Source organism: Corvus hawaiiensis, chromosome 18, assembly GCF_020740725.1.
Source record: "Corvus hawaiiensis isolate bCorHaw1 chromosome 18, bCorHaw1.pri.cur, whole genome shotgun sequence".
Lineage (NCBI taxonomy): Eukaryota > Metazoa > Chordata > Aves > Passeriformes > Corvidae > Corvus > Corvus hawaiiensis.
Genome location: NC_063230.1, coordinates 15,501,911 through 15,517,362, shown reverse-complemented (window position 1 = coordinate 15,517,362; position 15,452 = coordinate 15,501,911). Strand labels below are relative to the sequence as shown.

The 15,452-nt window shown below is 50.6% G+C and overlaps 1 long non-coding RNA gene across 1 annotated transcript; it reads right to left on the bottom strand.

Annotated features, from left to right (window-relative positions):
* Positions 1-4,125: 4,125 nt before the first annotated feature.
* LOC125335535 lies at positions 4,126-7,473 on the bottom strand. Its single transcript, XR_007207474.1, has 2 exons — positions 6,093-7,473; positions 4,126-4,936 (listed from the first exon to the last, which is right to left on the bottom strand). It is a non-coding gene; the product is annotated as an uncharacterized LOC125335535 (long non-coding RNA).
* Positions 7,474-15,452: the final 7,979 nt, after the last annotated feature.

Genomic DNA, 15,452 nt, shown 5'->3' with positions numbered 1-15,452 from the left:
CTGGGCACAAGATAGAAGTTGGGGATAGCGAACCCCAATTTACATGCTGAATCGTATCATCAGACTCCAAGCCCTTGTAGAAATCATAACCAATGAAACAGCCGGGGCTATGGAATTAATAGTCAGCCAGCAACGCCAAACCAGAGCTGCAATATATCAAAATAGGCTGGCTTTAGACTATTTACTGGCTGAAGAAGGGGATGTATGCGGGAAGTTCAATCGGATTGTTGTTTAAAAATCAATGACAATGAGGATGCCATTCTAGATATCGCCAACAATATCAGAAAAATAGCCCATGTACCAGTCCAAAAATGGGAATCAATGATGACTGCTAACTGGTGGGATGGCATATTGGGGAAAGAATGGTGGAAGAAGCTAGGCTTCTTCCTCTTATGTGCTACAGCTAGTCTAATATTTCTTCCTTGCTTGATCCCCTGCTTTATTCAGCTAATCACAAGCGTAGTTCAAGGCATGCAAGTTGTGGCAATGCCTACAGACCCAAAGTTGGCTATGTCTGGAACAGCACAAAAAATTATAGTATTAAAAAGAAAGTGATATAAAAGACCCTCTCGAAGAAGCCACATTGATCTGTGAAAAGAACAAACGGACATTAGAAGCCAAGAAAAAAGAATTATTGCTCAAGCCAAATGATTTATAAAATAGAAAAAGGGGGGATTGTTATAAACATATAATATTGGCTTCTCGCAAGTATAAAAGTAGGTATTATATAATGTTAGAAATGCTTTTTGCTGTGTGGATGTGGTTTTCTCTCTTTTTAGCAAGAATGTTAGCAAGTGTGACCAAGTAAGATAACCTCCAAGCGAACAGAGGATGAGGCCCGAGAAGCTGCTAATCAACACTTTGTCCAGGGAACAAAAGGGCCCAAAGGCTACTCCGCCCGAAGAACGGGCGGCCAGGAGAGTCCGAGAGCTGCTATCACCGCTCTGCCCGGAGAGACGAAGAGGCCCAAAGCTGCAATCAGCCCTGACTGTCTGGAGAATTAAGAGATCCACCCCACCATCGACTCTTACCTAGCGAGCCCAACCCCAAGAATCAAAAGAAATAAAACCGCAAGGCAGAAGAGTAGCATGCTCAAAAAGGCGGAACCAAGGAGTGGCCATGCAGCACAGCTCCGGGAAAAGTTTGAATATTAATCGAGAACAGACAGTAAAAATAGTATAAAAAGGACTCACCTCGAGCATCAGGTGTGCTCTTGGCAGAGCGCCAAGGCATCCAGCCATTACCCCTTTGCTTTATTTTATGTGTCTCTTATTGTCTTTATATTAAACCCTTTAAATTCTCACAGGAGGGTGAACCTCGTTTTTCACACCACAAATAGATCAGTGAACAACAGATGCACGGGACACTGTCAGCTTGGACCTCCAATTATCTCCACCCCTGCCGCTGGATTAACACAGCAATGGAAATATGACACCACGAAGGTCTCATGAGAGAGTACAATATACATGGAACACCGCTTCCAGCAGGCACCCACGTTGGTATTTAAAGGCGTGGCTCAGTTAAAGAGCAACACCAAAAAAAGTCCCCAGGCAAAAAGCCTGGGAAGTCGGGGTTGGGTTTTTTCCAATCTTCCTTTCAGTGACTTTTGCAAGCAAGCTCTGAAGCGGACAAGCCACAAGTGTCCCCCAGCGTCCCTTGCCGGGACTCGGGCCGGGCTGGCGCCGTTCCACGGTGCGAGGGGACCGGAAAAGCCACGCGACCCACGGCACCGGCGGCACTCGGCGCCCGGGGGCGGCCCCGCGCTCCCGGACCCGGGCGGAGCGCAGCTCCCGGCACGGAAGTGGCTCCTCCGGCAGGCGGAGGCGGCCCCGCGCCGGGAGAGCCCCGCCCGCCCCCGGCGCCTGCCGAGCGGCCCCGGGCCGAGGGGGACCCGGCGGCGCCCGAGCCCCGCGCACGGAGCGCACGCAGCGGGCGGGACGACAGGGAGCGGCTCGGCTCCGCGCCTCGTCTCCCGCCTGCCCGCCCTGACAGCGCTCGCCTGGGCTCCGCACGGCTCGGACCGCGGCGGCTCCGTCGGTCCCTGTCAGCAGCCCAGTCCCCAAACTGCCATTCCTCCTCAGAAGGGGCCAGAAAGGGCCTCCCCAGGGGCCAGGAGTGCTCCCGCGCAAGACATTGGGGGCCGGGGCACGGGCAAAAGCGCCCTCAAATGCAGCGGCACGCCCCCATCTAAACCCTTCAAATGCTGGAAGAGCTGGAGTTTCCTTCAATTTAACCCCTGGAACTGAGGCAACGGGCAGTGTTTACCACAATTTAAACCAATACAATGGCAAATAAATGGGTTCTCCCCTTCAGCTCAATCCCCTGAAATATCAGAAAGAGACGGGCTTTCCTCAAATTAAATCTTTCAAATAATGGGAAAACGGCGATTTTTACCTCAATTAAAACCCTTAAAAAGCAGGGACAACAGGGCTTCCCCCTCAACGTAAACCTCAGGATGATGAAAATGCGGGGGGGTTACCCGCAATTCAAACCCCTAAAGTGGCAAGACCCGTGCTCTCCCCTTCCATTTAAAGTGGAACGTGGGAACTCCCTATCAACTGATAACCCTAACACCATAGAAAAGGCAGGTTTTCCTTCAATCAATACCCTTAAAGTCACAAGTGAAGGGGCATCCCCCCAGGTTAAACACAGGCAATAACGAAAGAGGAATTTCTTCCGGCAATTTACACCCCTTTTGTCCTCGCAACCCCCTTTTTTTTTTCTGGGGGTACTGGCGGGGGAGGAGGGGGGGGGGGGGGCGGGCGTGTCGAGGGGTTGGCAAGATGAAATCAAAAGGAAAAAGGGGAAAGGAGAAAGATCCCCCTTGCAAACCCACACCGTGGCTCACCTGCTACTCCCTGGCACAAAGGTTCATCCCTCGGCACCTCATTTAAGCAACGCTCCACATCCAAGCGCTCCCAGACCCTGGGAGACGCTCTCACCGTCCTTCTGTGAGAGACACCCCCCGCCCCCCAGGAGCCCGGCATAAGCGCCTCTCTTCCAGCATCGCCGTGCAAAAGTGAGCTGAGGAAACCCCTCCTAAAACAGCCCCCGGCAGGAGCCGCCCTCTCGTCACCGTCACAGCTCACACCTGGGGCTGCTCTGACCCCTCATCATCCTCACAGCTCACACCCGGGGTTGTTGCCAGTCCCAGTGTGAGGGCAGGTGCAGAAAGGATTTGCTGCTCATTCCCTGGACAGCTCATCCTCTGCACCTGACACACTGGGGCACCGGGCTTTCCTTCCTATGGATAACAGATATTTGATGCAAGTTGCAGGTGAACTGTCAGGGTTGGGTTTTGAAATACTTCTTTAACTATAAAAAATTCTGTAATTATGCATGTGATTTTTGACATTTGATATACAAGACTAAATCTCTTGCTGGTTTTCGAGTATGGCATTGAAAGTCCATGTACTTTCTCTTCTTTCCCTGTTCCAAGAGAGTTCTTTGGAAGCTTGTGTTATCTGTGAGAAGGTTGCAACATCAGAACTACTGATTCCAGTGCCTTTATCTGAACTTGATGTATTGTTATCTCTATTATAGCTTAGATGCAGTGTTTTAAACAAAACTAGGAGGCTACAAGAGCAAATTGAAGGAAAGGGTTGTAGAGAAGGAGCAGAGAAAGAATGTAGAGAACCTGATTTAGGATTGAAATCCATCAGTCTGCTGCTTCAGGCTCCTTACAGGAGGTGGTGAAGGAGTTTGGTAAGGAACTTTCATGTAAGCAGTAGTGTAGGTTTGCAGAGGTGTTTGGCAGCACCAAGAGAATTTGCTACAAATCATACCTCTCAAATAGCAATTTACAACAACACAATCATCCCAGTTTTTATTTCAGCCCTAAGCTCTATCTGAAAATCATCAACCAGAGGTATTGTCCTGTTTGTTGTCCTCCTGTTGTGCCACTGCCAGAGAGTATCTCTGGCCTCTGAGCTGAGCTGTAGGGCGATTTGTTCTTCCTGGAAGTTCTTGAACAGTGAAAGTGCTCCATAAGCACTTGTCAAATAATAGCCTCCTGTGAAGGACAGCAAGGGAAGAACGTCTCAGAGTGGTCTCAGTCACAGGTACAGACCGTTTTCTTTGAGATGTATAAATACATCCAGAGAGGCACCCAGACACCCACACGGATATACAGAAAGTCCCTTTATTCTATGGCCAAAATATTTACACACAAAAGGAAAACAGCTCATTGGCCTGCAAAACGCTGGAGTGTGTATTCTCAGCCACTGAGACGCATTCAGTGGTTGCATGTGCTCCATATGATACAGCGGTGCCTACGGCTGGGTCCACTCATGCTGAGGAAAGCCGATTCCTTAAAAGACTCCTGTCTCTCCTTTACTCCCACGTGTTTATTCCTCTACTCTTGGAACACCAGCTTTATTTTAAATGATTATCTAACAGGGTTTTGTCTTCTTCCCAAGCTTCAGAGGTGGATGAAATAAACACGGCTGCTTAAACAAAGTAAAAGACAATCTACTGGTGTTCATCAACATCAAAGCAACCGCTCTTAGTGGCAATAAAGCAACAATTGAGTGTGAGATTTGTACTCTGCAATCATCCCAAAGGGTTGCCTTTGTTTTTAAAACAACAACTGGTCTGTCACCTTTGTGGCATTCCCCATAATGTCCAACTCGTTCGGGAGATGGTGTGTACAGTCCTGCATACTCCACCTTTATTACACAAACAGAGAACAAATTAAAGCCACAACAGAAGCTGTACAAAAGAAGCTGCAGGTCACAAAGTAAAAGAGTCTCGACGGGAGGTAACGGTCCGCAGCAACAGGAGACCTACTGTCTGTCTTATCTTTTCCAAGTCAGCCATTTGGGTGGGAGTGTCCAGCTAAGAGGCAGCACAGTCTGTTCAGAGGCGTTCAGAGATGCGTTCTGTACACAGGGTAGTATTTTCTGTATTACCGACAGTGTCCCCTCTCAGCCTTTAGCTTTGCAACGAGATTGACACACAAAATTCATGCGAGACCCATTAGATAAATTGGACAATACATTACAGTTGAAATGCACAACCCCAAAGCACTACACAATTTTTTCTGCACGGTAGAGCTGAGCTAGTGCCAAAGACAGGCCCAGCCTATGGACAGACTTCCTTTGCGGCATTCATAATATTGTGACTTAATAGTCCAGGAAAACTTTTGGCTTTTCAAGCGTGTTACTGATCTCCAGCTTCACATCTCAATTATTTTCCATGCTAAGATTCCTAACAATGTGCTCAAGGATGCTCTGTACACCAAGCAAGGAGCACACTAGTGCCAGACTGGAGGAATCGTGGCATGAATTCTCCCAGGCATAATGGCATACAAGAGGATACAGCAACTTCAGAAAGCCAAGATGCAGCAGGAATAGGAAACACATACACATACCTAAACACGCAGCTAGGCTTGGCCGCAAGAACCTTTAAACTTTCTCATAAACTTTTTAGATTCTGGGGCCTACCGGAGCCTTGCAGAAAACTTGTTTGTTAAAAATGCTACCATGGAAACAGCAAGGAGGCAGATTTCCTTGCTTCTAGCAGACTTAAGTCCTCATGCAAGTAATGCCTCAAGAAACACATTCCTAGGGCTCAGAAAAATACTTTGTGAGAAGCAAATATTGGAAAGAAGTAAAAATCATTAAAAGGGAGCAATATTTTCAAAGCACTTGCCCAAAGGTGCAAAGAGTCCCCCAGAAGTTTTCACACAGCACCTAACCCAAGTCTCATTATGTGCCTCACAGTGAGCTGAGTGCTGCTGCCCCATAAGTACTCTCAGGAAATTTTTCAGGCACAAAAGGCTAAGGCCATTGGGCACCTGCACAATGGATGTCCTTGCCTGCAGAGTCAAAACGGGTTAGAAACAACGTATTTGCTCGTAAAGCAATGCACAGCAGCACATTTTCAGGCTGCTAGGGCTTGTGCTCTGCGAGCTACCCAGCAGTGGAAATGATTAGGACATTGTCCTGCTACACTACTAACATCACTGTCATTAGGTCTCCCCTTAACAGGATTTCTACTCAAACAAGAGGAACAGCAACTGTGCTGTGAGGAAGAACATCCCCTCACTAGTCCTTCAGGGGGTTCTAGTAAAAATAAAAAAAATCCATTACCTTCTCCATACACCAAGGATGGATCCAGCCACTCTGTCATGTATTCGATTTCAGTCTCCAGTTCATCACACTGGGCTAGGGCCTATGTCAACACAGGCAGGAAGTCATCAGCTCCATACGGCCTCGCTGGGTTGAAGGGAATGCAGGCAGTGAGAGACAAACCACACTTTTTCACCAGTTCCCGTGTTTGAAAGGAAAGCACTCTTTTGTGCCTTCTCGAGCCAGCATGTCTGTGTTACTCCAGAACCCCCTGGAGTCACCAACGTGCAGCAAAGAGAACGTCGCCTGACACTCACTGCACGGAAGACCGGCTCAATCCTGTCCTTCCAACAAGCACGAATCTTACGATGCACGCCTTGAGGCATGCAAGGGAAATTTAGAGAGTGGGCTCACCTTGGCACCAGCTCAACCAGTGAACTGGTGGAAAGGCTGCCATGCCAGACACCTGCACCGCTCTCATTGCCTGAGAGATGATGGATAGGCGTTTTCTTTATACATCCAGGGATAACATCCACCTTCTGGAAGTGTCCAGACACCAACACCAGTCTCTGAGTACAAATCCCACAGCAGAGAAGCCCAAGTATAAAAGCCTATAAGATTTGACAAGGAAATTCAACTCATTTCCTTGGCAGAGAATAGTCAAAAACACCAGTGAGCAATGGCTCCTGTACCTGAAGGGAGCCTACAAGAAAGATGAGGAGAGACTGTAAGGGCCTGGAGTGACAGTGACCCACAAAGACTGTGCTGTACCCAGGCCCGTCCGCGGTCCTGGCACTTTTCCTGCATTTTGATTTTCTGTTCAGAAGTCACTATGTGGCCAAATCTCTGGGTCTGGCTAAACGGTGCTTAGTGCAGAACTGATGTGATGGTCACTCGGAATCGCCCAGAGCAGGAGCAAACTTGCAACTCTGGTGAAACTCAAGTGACACCAGCTGAGGCACACGCTCCAGATAACACACTGTGGGTGTGCCAGGGTCAGGGGCAAATGGTCAGGGCTTACCTTCTCCTGGTTTGAGGCCCGGTTTGGCAGCAACACAACATTCCAGTGCAGGATCAGTGCCAAAGGGAAGGGCTGCGCAGATGCCCTGAGCCCGTCTCTGCATCAGCAGCAGTGGGTGGGTGGACCTCACCTATTTCCAGATTCAAATCCATTTGTTTGTCACTCCTGCTAATTTCTAGGCTCTGAAAGCTCATTTCAGCTGTTGAGTGACAGCACTAGCTGGTCCGTGGATTTAAGGAAGCAGACAGTCTTTGGGAATGTGTGTTGCCATTTGAGACTTGTCCAAGAAAAGGGGCACAGGGGGACAGGAGGAGGACAGGTGTTAGGGACCGAGTCCGGAGAGCTGGCCGCATAAACGACACGTACACCGATACGATTAAGCATCCTTCTCCCTTTATTGTTCAACTATGCCAACTTACATCTACTTTTGCAAAGATTCACACCCAGTCCCTCTAGATGGCCTCTAATCAGAGGGGGAGCCGGGCAGCTGTATACCTTGCCAAGGACTCTCAGGGCTGCCTGCAGTCAGGGGCCTGTTCAGGGGCTTTTCCTCAGCAACCCTGGGTTGTCCAATCTTTCCAGGGGTATCATCTGCCCTTGTTCCATAAGGAATCCCTCTACAGACAGGAGTTGTCACCTGCCCCGTGCTCATGGGCTGCAGGGGACACCTGCACTGAGGAGGAAATGGAAATGGGAAAGAGGGAAATGCAACCGGATGGGACGCACCTCTGGCACCACATTTCCTCTTGTTCCTGCTGTCCTGAAAAGGCCCAGGTAAAACCAGTCCCTCAGACCTTGCATCCCTGAACGCCAGGAGAGCTGGTGTTTTACCCAGATCCTAGTGCCCTGCACGGCTGCGCTGACACGAGCGCAGGCCGATCGCTCCGCCCAGCACCATCCCTCATTTGCCTCCCACGGCTCCCCAAGCGGCCCCAAACCACCCCAGCGTGTCTGTGCCGGGGCCAGGGCCTGCCCCGAGCCCGACCAGAGGCTGTCACCCAGCCCTGCACCAGCTCCCACCCCTGGGAGAGCTGGGAATGCACTGAGAGCTCGGCTCCCCGGGCTCCCCAGCACCCAAACCGCTCCTCACACACACAGAAATGCCCAACCTGCCCCTCTGGGCACAGCCAAACACCACAATTCCATCATCCCCAAGGAACTCTGGCACTCGCCTCTTCACCTCTGCCCATTTCCAGTAGCCGGGGCTAGGACCGGCCTGTCAGAAAGAGCATTCCCTAGGCAGTTCATCCCAGCCCAGAGGAGAAGAGGAGCCTGTCCCTGACCCACACCATGGGCAGGACAAGGGGGGCCCTAGCTGGCTTCGCCTACTCCAACACCAAAGCTCTTGGTCCCAAAGATGGGGCGAGTTCAGTGGTTTTTCCTGTCCTGAAAGAGAGCAGAAAAGGGAAGTTAATCCCACTGTGCAATCCAAGACTCCTGCATTTCATATTTCTGCTCTGATTGCTCACCATGCAGTTTTATCCATGGGAAAAAAAAGGAGAATGACACCATATCAAATAAAAAGTTGATTGATCCACGTAGGGGCTGTGGAGAGAAGGATACAAAGGAACTTTTCCATGATTTTGGGGCTTGAAGAGGGAGTGAATTTCCCTCGAAGCTGGGAAGGGCCTGAGGACGATAAAGCAAAGGAGCAGCTTCATCTCTCCCTGGCAGAGAGCTCTGGGCTCCATTATGGATACAAATCAATCCCAGCAGGATTTCAAAGGGTTTCTTTAGGATGTCAGGTCCCTCTTTATCAGATCCCTGCTGGGATTCAGGGCCTGCCTGGTCACGGGGTGCTTTGATAAGGGCTGGATTTAAATCCCAGATCTGAGAGCAGACATGAAAGTTCCCTGGGTTTCTAAGGGTTGAAAAGCTCGAGCTGGATTTGCTGCAGAGGTGAAAAGTCAGGATAAGAGAGAGCAGGGAGTGGCCAGCAGGCTCAGGCTCCTGATCATGCCCCTGGGATCCATGGGATCCATAGGATCCGTGGCCTCTGGCACGCTGCTCCAGCACCCTGCAGGGTGACTGACAGCCGGGCAGGGGAAGGAGCCACCAGCAGCTCTGCGATGTGCACCATCGTTCACCTTGCACGTGGCCTAAACAGCCACCAAGCACCGATGGACTGACTGAGCCGAAAATATCGGAGAGATCTCAGTTTGCACTCCAAATTCCCTGCAGCCTGTTCCCTTCCTGATCCATCCCTTGAAGCAGCAAGAGTGGAATTCCTCCCGTGGTTGCTCTTTCCCTCCTGTTTTCCACGCAACAAGAAAAAGCAGCCACGTGAACAGGAGTAAAAGCCCCAAACCCACATAAAAGCACATTCTCAGCATCACTAATCCCTGCCAAATTGCCAGGAACCTTCCAAAACTACATCCAAGCTTGGAAACAGGGAGCCAGTTGTTTGTTTAAGCAGCTATTGATCCCGTCTCTTCCAGCTAATTAAACTATTCACTATTTAAACTCATTAAACTGCTCATCCTGCTCCTGGCAGCCAGAGGCAAAGAAGAAATTGTGTCTAGATTAAATGGTGATGGTGAATGTGCCCATGCCAGTCCTTGGAGAGGTTGGAATTGCATCCCTGTTCCTCTGCTCTCTTTTCCTTCCTTTTTCCTGCAGTGATTCCCACCCGGATTCCTCAGCTCCAGCTCTCTGAGCAGCCTCACGGGGAGCATTTCATCCCCTTGGAGCCAACTCCATTTGTTGCATCCTTCATGCCTCAACCACCTCTAAAAGCAGGGAAGTGCTGATGGGCAGTGCAGCTGCTTCCACTCGGGAATGTTTCCAGTGGAACAGGGAGGGAATTCTGAGAAGCTTCCACCCACTGCACGTTATTGCTGGATAAAAGGTGAGGCAGCAAAGGATCAACAAAGGGAGATTTCAGCAAGACAAAGTCCAGACAGAGAGGCTGCAAGTGTTGCTGGGGCTGCTAAGCTGGGAAAACTGCAAGGTCAGGCTGTGGGAACATGGATTATACTGAGGTCTGGAACCGGTGTTGGGAAGAGAGGGAGAAGGGGGAGAAGGGGGAGAAAGGGGGAGAAAGGGGGAGAAAGGGGGAGAAAGGGGGAGAAAGGGGGAGAAAGGGGGAGAAAGGGGGAGAAAGGGCCCAAAGTAACTGCACAGCGAATTTCCTTACCATGAGCCAGGCTCATTCCCTGAGCTGACCGATATCTCTGAGCTCCCCTTCATGGCACAGCCCTGCCAGTAAAGAACAGAAGTTCCTGCTGCTCCCACTGGAATTCTGTAGCGTGCCTGGCATTCCATACGTTCTGCTGCCTGAGAATTCCTGCAGCCGTCCTTGGGAAGAGCAGTTCACTGCCACAGGAGGAACAAGAGGAAAGCAGTTGCCACTCTCGGGTTCTGTGCTCTGTAAAAAGTAAAACCAGATAAAGATCAAAGCTCCATAAAGCTGGAACCATCTCCAACCTCGGGACAGCCCTTCTGTGGGAAAAGCGTGGATGGGCAATTAGGAAGGAGATCATCATGCACATGGGCAAGGGGGGGGAATTAAATTCTGCTGCTTTCTGATTGAGGCCTGCTTCAATTTGCAGCCTTTATAATATCAGTTTAATGGGACTTTTTGTGCTTTAAAGAGGTTTTTATTAGCTGGGGGTTGTCCCTGCCTGGACTGAGGCACAGCACAATGAGTCTCCTGCCTCCTGAAGCCGTGTCGTTATCCCAGCATCTGAAATTAAAAACCAGCACTCTGGGAAACCTCTCTACTCTGAGGAGAAGTGTGAGGAGTGTTTGGGTCTGTGGAGAGCCTGGAACAGCTCTGAGAGACACCAAACATCCTGTGGGAACCAATAAACAGCAAAACATTCCAGCAGCTCCTTCCAACACCACCCTTGTAGGGAACTCTGTCACCCCAGTGGGTATTTGTGGGAGTAAGGAAGAAATCCCACTGATGACCTCAGTGTGATCACCTCTGGTTCGTCTGGGGATAAATCTCCTTTATCCTTCTGGGAGAATAAAGGAATCCAATGCTGCCTTAATCCCCTGCTCCTCGGAGTCTGGATTTCCAGAATCCATCTCCTGGCCCAGCATGGGAAGGGTTGTCCAGCGCTGGAACAGCTGCCCAGGGCAGTGGTGGAGTCAGCAACCCTGGAAGTGCTCATAAAATACATGGATATGGCACTTGAGTGTTCATAAAATACATGGGGAAATACATGGGGAAATATAGGGATAAATACAGGGGGAAATACGTGGATAAATATATGGATAAATGTATATGGATAAACATAGATGGATAATCCATGGATAAACATATGGATAAATATAGGGATAAATAGGTATGGATAAATACAGACCTTGCCTCCCTGAACACCAGGAGAGCCGGTGTTTTACCCAGATCCCAGTGCCCTGCACGGCTGCGCTGACACGAGCGCAGGCCGATCGCTCCGCCCAGCACCATCCCTCATTTGCCTCCCACGGCTCCCCAAGCGGCCCCAAACCACCCCAGCGTGTCTGTGCCGGGGCCAGGGCCTGCCCCGAGCCCGACCAGAGGCTGTCACCCAGCCCTGCACCAGCTGCCACCCCCGGGAGAGCTGGGAATGCACTGAGAGCTCGGCTCCCCGGGCTCCCCAGCACCCAAACCGGTCCTCACACACACAGAAATGCCCAACCTGCCCCTCTGGGCACAGCCAAACACCACAATTCCATCATCCCCAAGGAACTCTGGCACTTGCCTCTTCACCTCTGCCCATTTCCAGTAGCCGGGGCTAGGACCGGCCTGTCAGAAAGAGCATTCCCTAGGCAGTTCATCCCAGCCCAGAGGAGAAGAGGAGCCTGTCCCTGACCCACACCATGGGCAGGACAAGGGGGGCCCTAGCTGGCTTCGCCTACTCCAACACCAAAGCTCTTGGTCCCAAAGATGGGGCGAGTTCAGTGGTTTTTCCTGTCCTGAAAGAGAGCAGAAAAGGGAAGTTAATCCCACTGTGCAATCCAAGACTCCTGCATTTCATATTTCTGCTCTGATTGCTCACCATGCAGTTTTATCCATGGGAAAAAAAAGGAGAATGACACCATATCAAATAAAAAGTGCCCTTTTCCAGCATTTTTATTCCAGGCATTAAAAGGATGCTCATTTCTCTTCTAGCATTGTTTCCCTCATTTTAGGAGAACCGTTTTCATCCCAGACCCCACTCGTCAGTTGTTCGATCCTCTGGCACTGGATTTGGACAAAGGAAGGGACGCACCCGGATCGCAGGAAATCACTGAGAGAAAACCCTTCCAAAACCCGACAGAGAAAAACAACAGGAGATGCAGGAAGACACATCCCTCATTTGCACATCCGGAATGCTTTTCTAAAGACTTCTCTGCATCTGGATGCTCTTTGCTCTTGGCTTTCTTCACAAGAATGCATTTGCTGCTAAACACGTCTCAGACCCTTATTTGATCGGGATAAGGTGGGATGGAGATGAAGACTCACACAGGGAATAGCCAGGGAGATGCAGGGCCTGGGAACATCAAGGACGGAGAAGAGAAGGAACAGGGATTGTTTTTCTTGTTTAGAGCCAGCAGTGCTGTGAGCTTGGAGAACACACGGCACTGCAGGGATCCAGGGCAGGAGTGGGATAACTCCGGGATAAGGGGAATCTGCTCCCACTCCAGGGCTGTGCCAGTGAAGGAGGGGAATTTTTTAGTGCCTTCATTGCACACAAAAACCAAACCCAGCACCACCGAGCTGGACTTCCGTGAGCTGCAACACAAAGCAGCCCCTGGCCTTTGGGGGAACACAACCTCCCCGAGTCACGGAGCCAGGGGATGACACTTGGGAATGATCCTTGCTGCCTGCAGGCAAATCAGATGAGGGAGCCACAGGAGCTCTGGGGTTTCCTGCTCTGCCTGCAACGCCATCGGTCCAGACCAGGAGACCTTTCCTGGAACAGATCTTCCCTGTAAAGGGAGATGCACCAAAGCTCAAGCCCTCATTTAGAGACCCTTGGAAAAGCAAAGGTGAGAGGGGATTACCTGGAGCCCCAGGGGACCGAGGTGAAGGCGATGAAGAAGCAGACAGCAAAGTGCTTCCACTGCTTCTCACTCCAGCAAGGGGAACATCCCTGGAATTTCATGTCCAGCGTCGCTCCCAAACCCCACAGGTGAACCCACACGTACTCCAGGACTGATCTCCTTCAAACTTCCAGCAGCACAGACCCACCGGGAGGAACTGCAATCCAAGGACACACATCAGCAACCGTCTTCCCGCCTGCCGCTCTCTCCACATTTTCCCTTTCCAGTGGGATGCAGGTGCCACCCCCCAGAGGCAGGAGAACTGCCTTGCAATCCAGTACAAAACCTGCCTGGAAAGCCCAGGATGCCCGGAGCCAGCAGCCGTTTCTCCTGGAGCTCCTGCTGACAGGCATTTGAAGCCTGCTGTGCCTCACAGCTGCTTTTCTGCCAAGAGCATTCCCATCTTTTCTTTTTTAGCCCAAATAAAGGTTTGCAAAGCTGAGTTTTGTGGGAAGTGCTTCATATTTGGATTATTCTTAACTTGGAGTTTCCCTCGGCACCAAAATCAGGGGGTAAACCCAACATGGCCTCAAAGGGCCATAAGATCCCAGATATGCAATCCCCAGTTCCCTCAGGATTGGTTCATTAAAGCTTTTCAGGGGTAATTTGGCAAACTTCAGGGTTTGGTGATTTCACCATCAAAGCCACATGAAACCTGTGCAAAAGGAACTTAACTAAAGCTGGCTAAAAGTGGTCCCTGCTGATGACTCATTAAAACACCCCCTTAAAAAGGAGCTAGGATTGATTCCACACTCACAAACCCCCCTTGCCACGATCGGCGCTCTCTGCCCGCCAAGGACACGGCACCGGGCATTTCTCCCACTCCCCGGCAGAGACCTCCTCCTGCCACATCCAGGGAACCGCAGCCGCTCAGGGAACACCAACTTTGTCCTGGGCTGGGAACAGGACAGGGACAAGGAACACTTTGAAGTCATTCCCACCTCGGTGCTGTTCAGACCTGGCAGAAAGCGCTTCCCACACCTCTCCTGGAATTCTCTTCCCCGGCCCTTCCAGCTTCGGAAGGCTTCTGGGGGAGCCTCAAGTTTCGGTGCAGCTCAGAAGCTGCACGTGCCTAAAGCATCCCCACGGGAACACGAAGCTTCCCTCGGGCATTTCGTTTCTTTATCCCAAATATTCTCCCCACTCAGCCACAATCTAGAAAGAACAAAAGGGAAAAGAAGGAAGACCAATTAATTCTGACATAAGGAGTCTTGACTATCCCGACACACTGCCAGGTGAAAAAACATCCCTGCCCCTCTAACAAATCCCTCTGATACTGGCTCCATTCAGGATCAATTATTTAAACGCTGTATTAAGGAGCGTAAGGACACAACGCTTGGAATTCTCAAAAACGGCTCAGCTCTCGGCTACTCCAAGCACTTTCCCACCCAGGGAGCTGAGCTGTCCCAGATTTAAACGCCACGTTTGATCCAAATCCGACAGAAATCTGATCTTGTTTGGCTACTGAGCTTTCCCAAAAGCTGTGCAGTCAAGCCTGGAAATCCTCACTGAAGCTTTGCCATGTCACATCGGGATTTACCCTTGGGAAAACCCCACTCTGAGCACTTGGGTTTCAAGAGGTTGCACCCGATGTTACAGACACAGAATTCCTGTGGGGTTTGGCATTTCCTGCACCTCCAAACACGTGAAAAGAATGAAGTGCCGAGTCCCAAGGCTCCATTATTGCCATTCTCCTCACATCCCTTTCCTCAGCTGCACGTGGCTTTGTGCCTCCTCTGAAGGGCTGGAAAGGAATTTGGGAACCCCCCCTCAGCTTCTTCGGTTTTCAGCCTTTTCTCTGAGGCAGCCCAAAAGGCAAACAGGAAAAAAAAACCCCAGAAGTGCACAAAATCCCAGCCCCTCCCAAGATGCAGCTCCTCACACCAAACCTTGGGAGAATCCCTGGTGCTTCCAACACCGCTGCAATCCCACCTGGAGCTGAGCTTACAGGGTGTCTAATCCACATGCAAGCCTGGATAGCCCAAAGCCTGCAAGAAAAGAGGAGGCAAAGTGAAGGGGAGAGGGGAAAAAAACGGAGTTTTGGGTTTTCCCCGTGTTTGCAAAAGGATTGAAGGGCAGGATGGAGAGGTTTTGTGGAAAAGAAGTACCAAAGGCTGCTTCATTGCCAGCAATTAGCGCTGCTCAGGTTGAATCCAAGAGGACAAATGCACCGGGATCAAACAGGAGCGGCCGACAGGATGGGTTATGACACAGATCTGTGAAGCTGGAGCCTTCTTTCTTCTCCCGGGCTCTCCCAGAAATTCTCCATGGCTGGACGTGCTCCCGCTCTCCCCGCTGGGGAGGATGGACTTGGATAGCCCGGCTGACTGGTGAGCCTAAAACAAGAA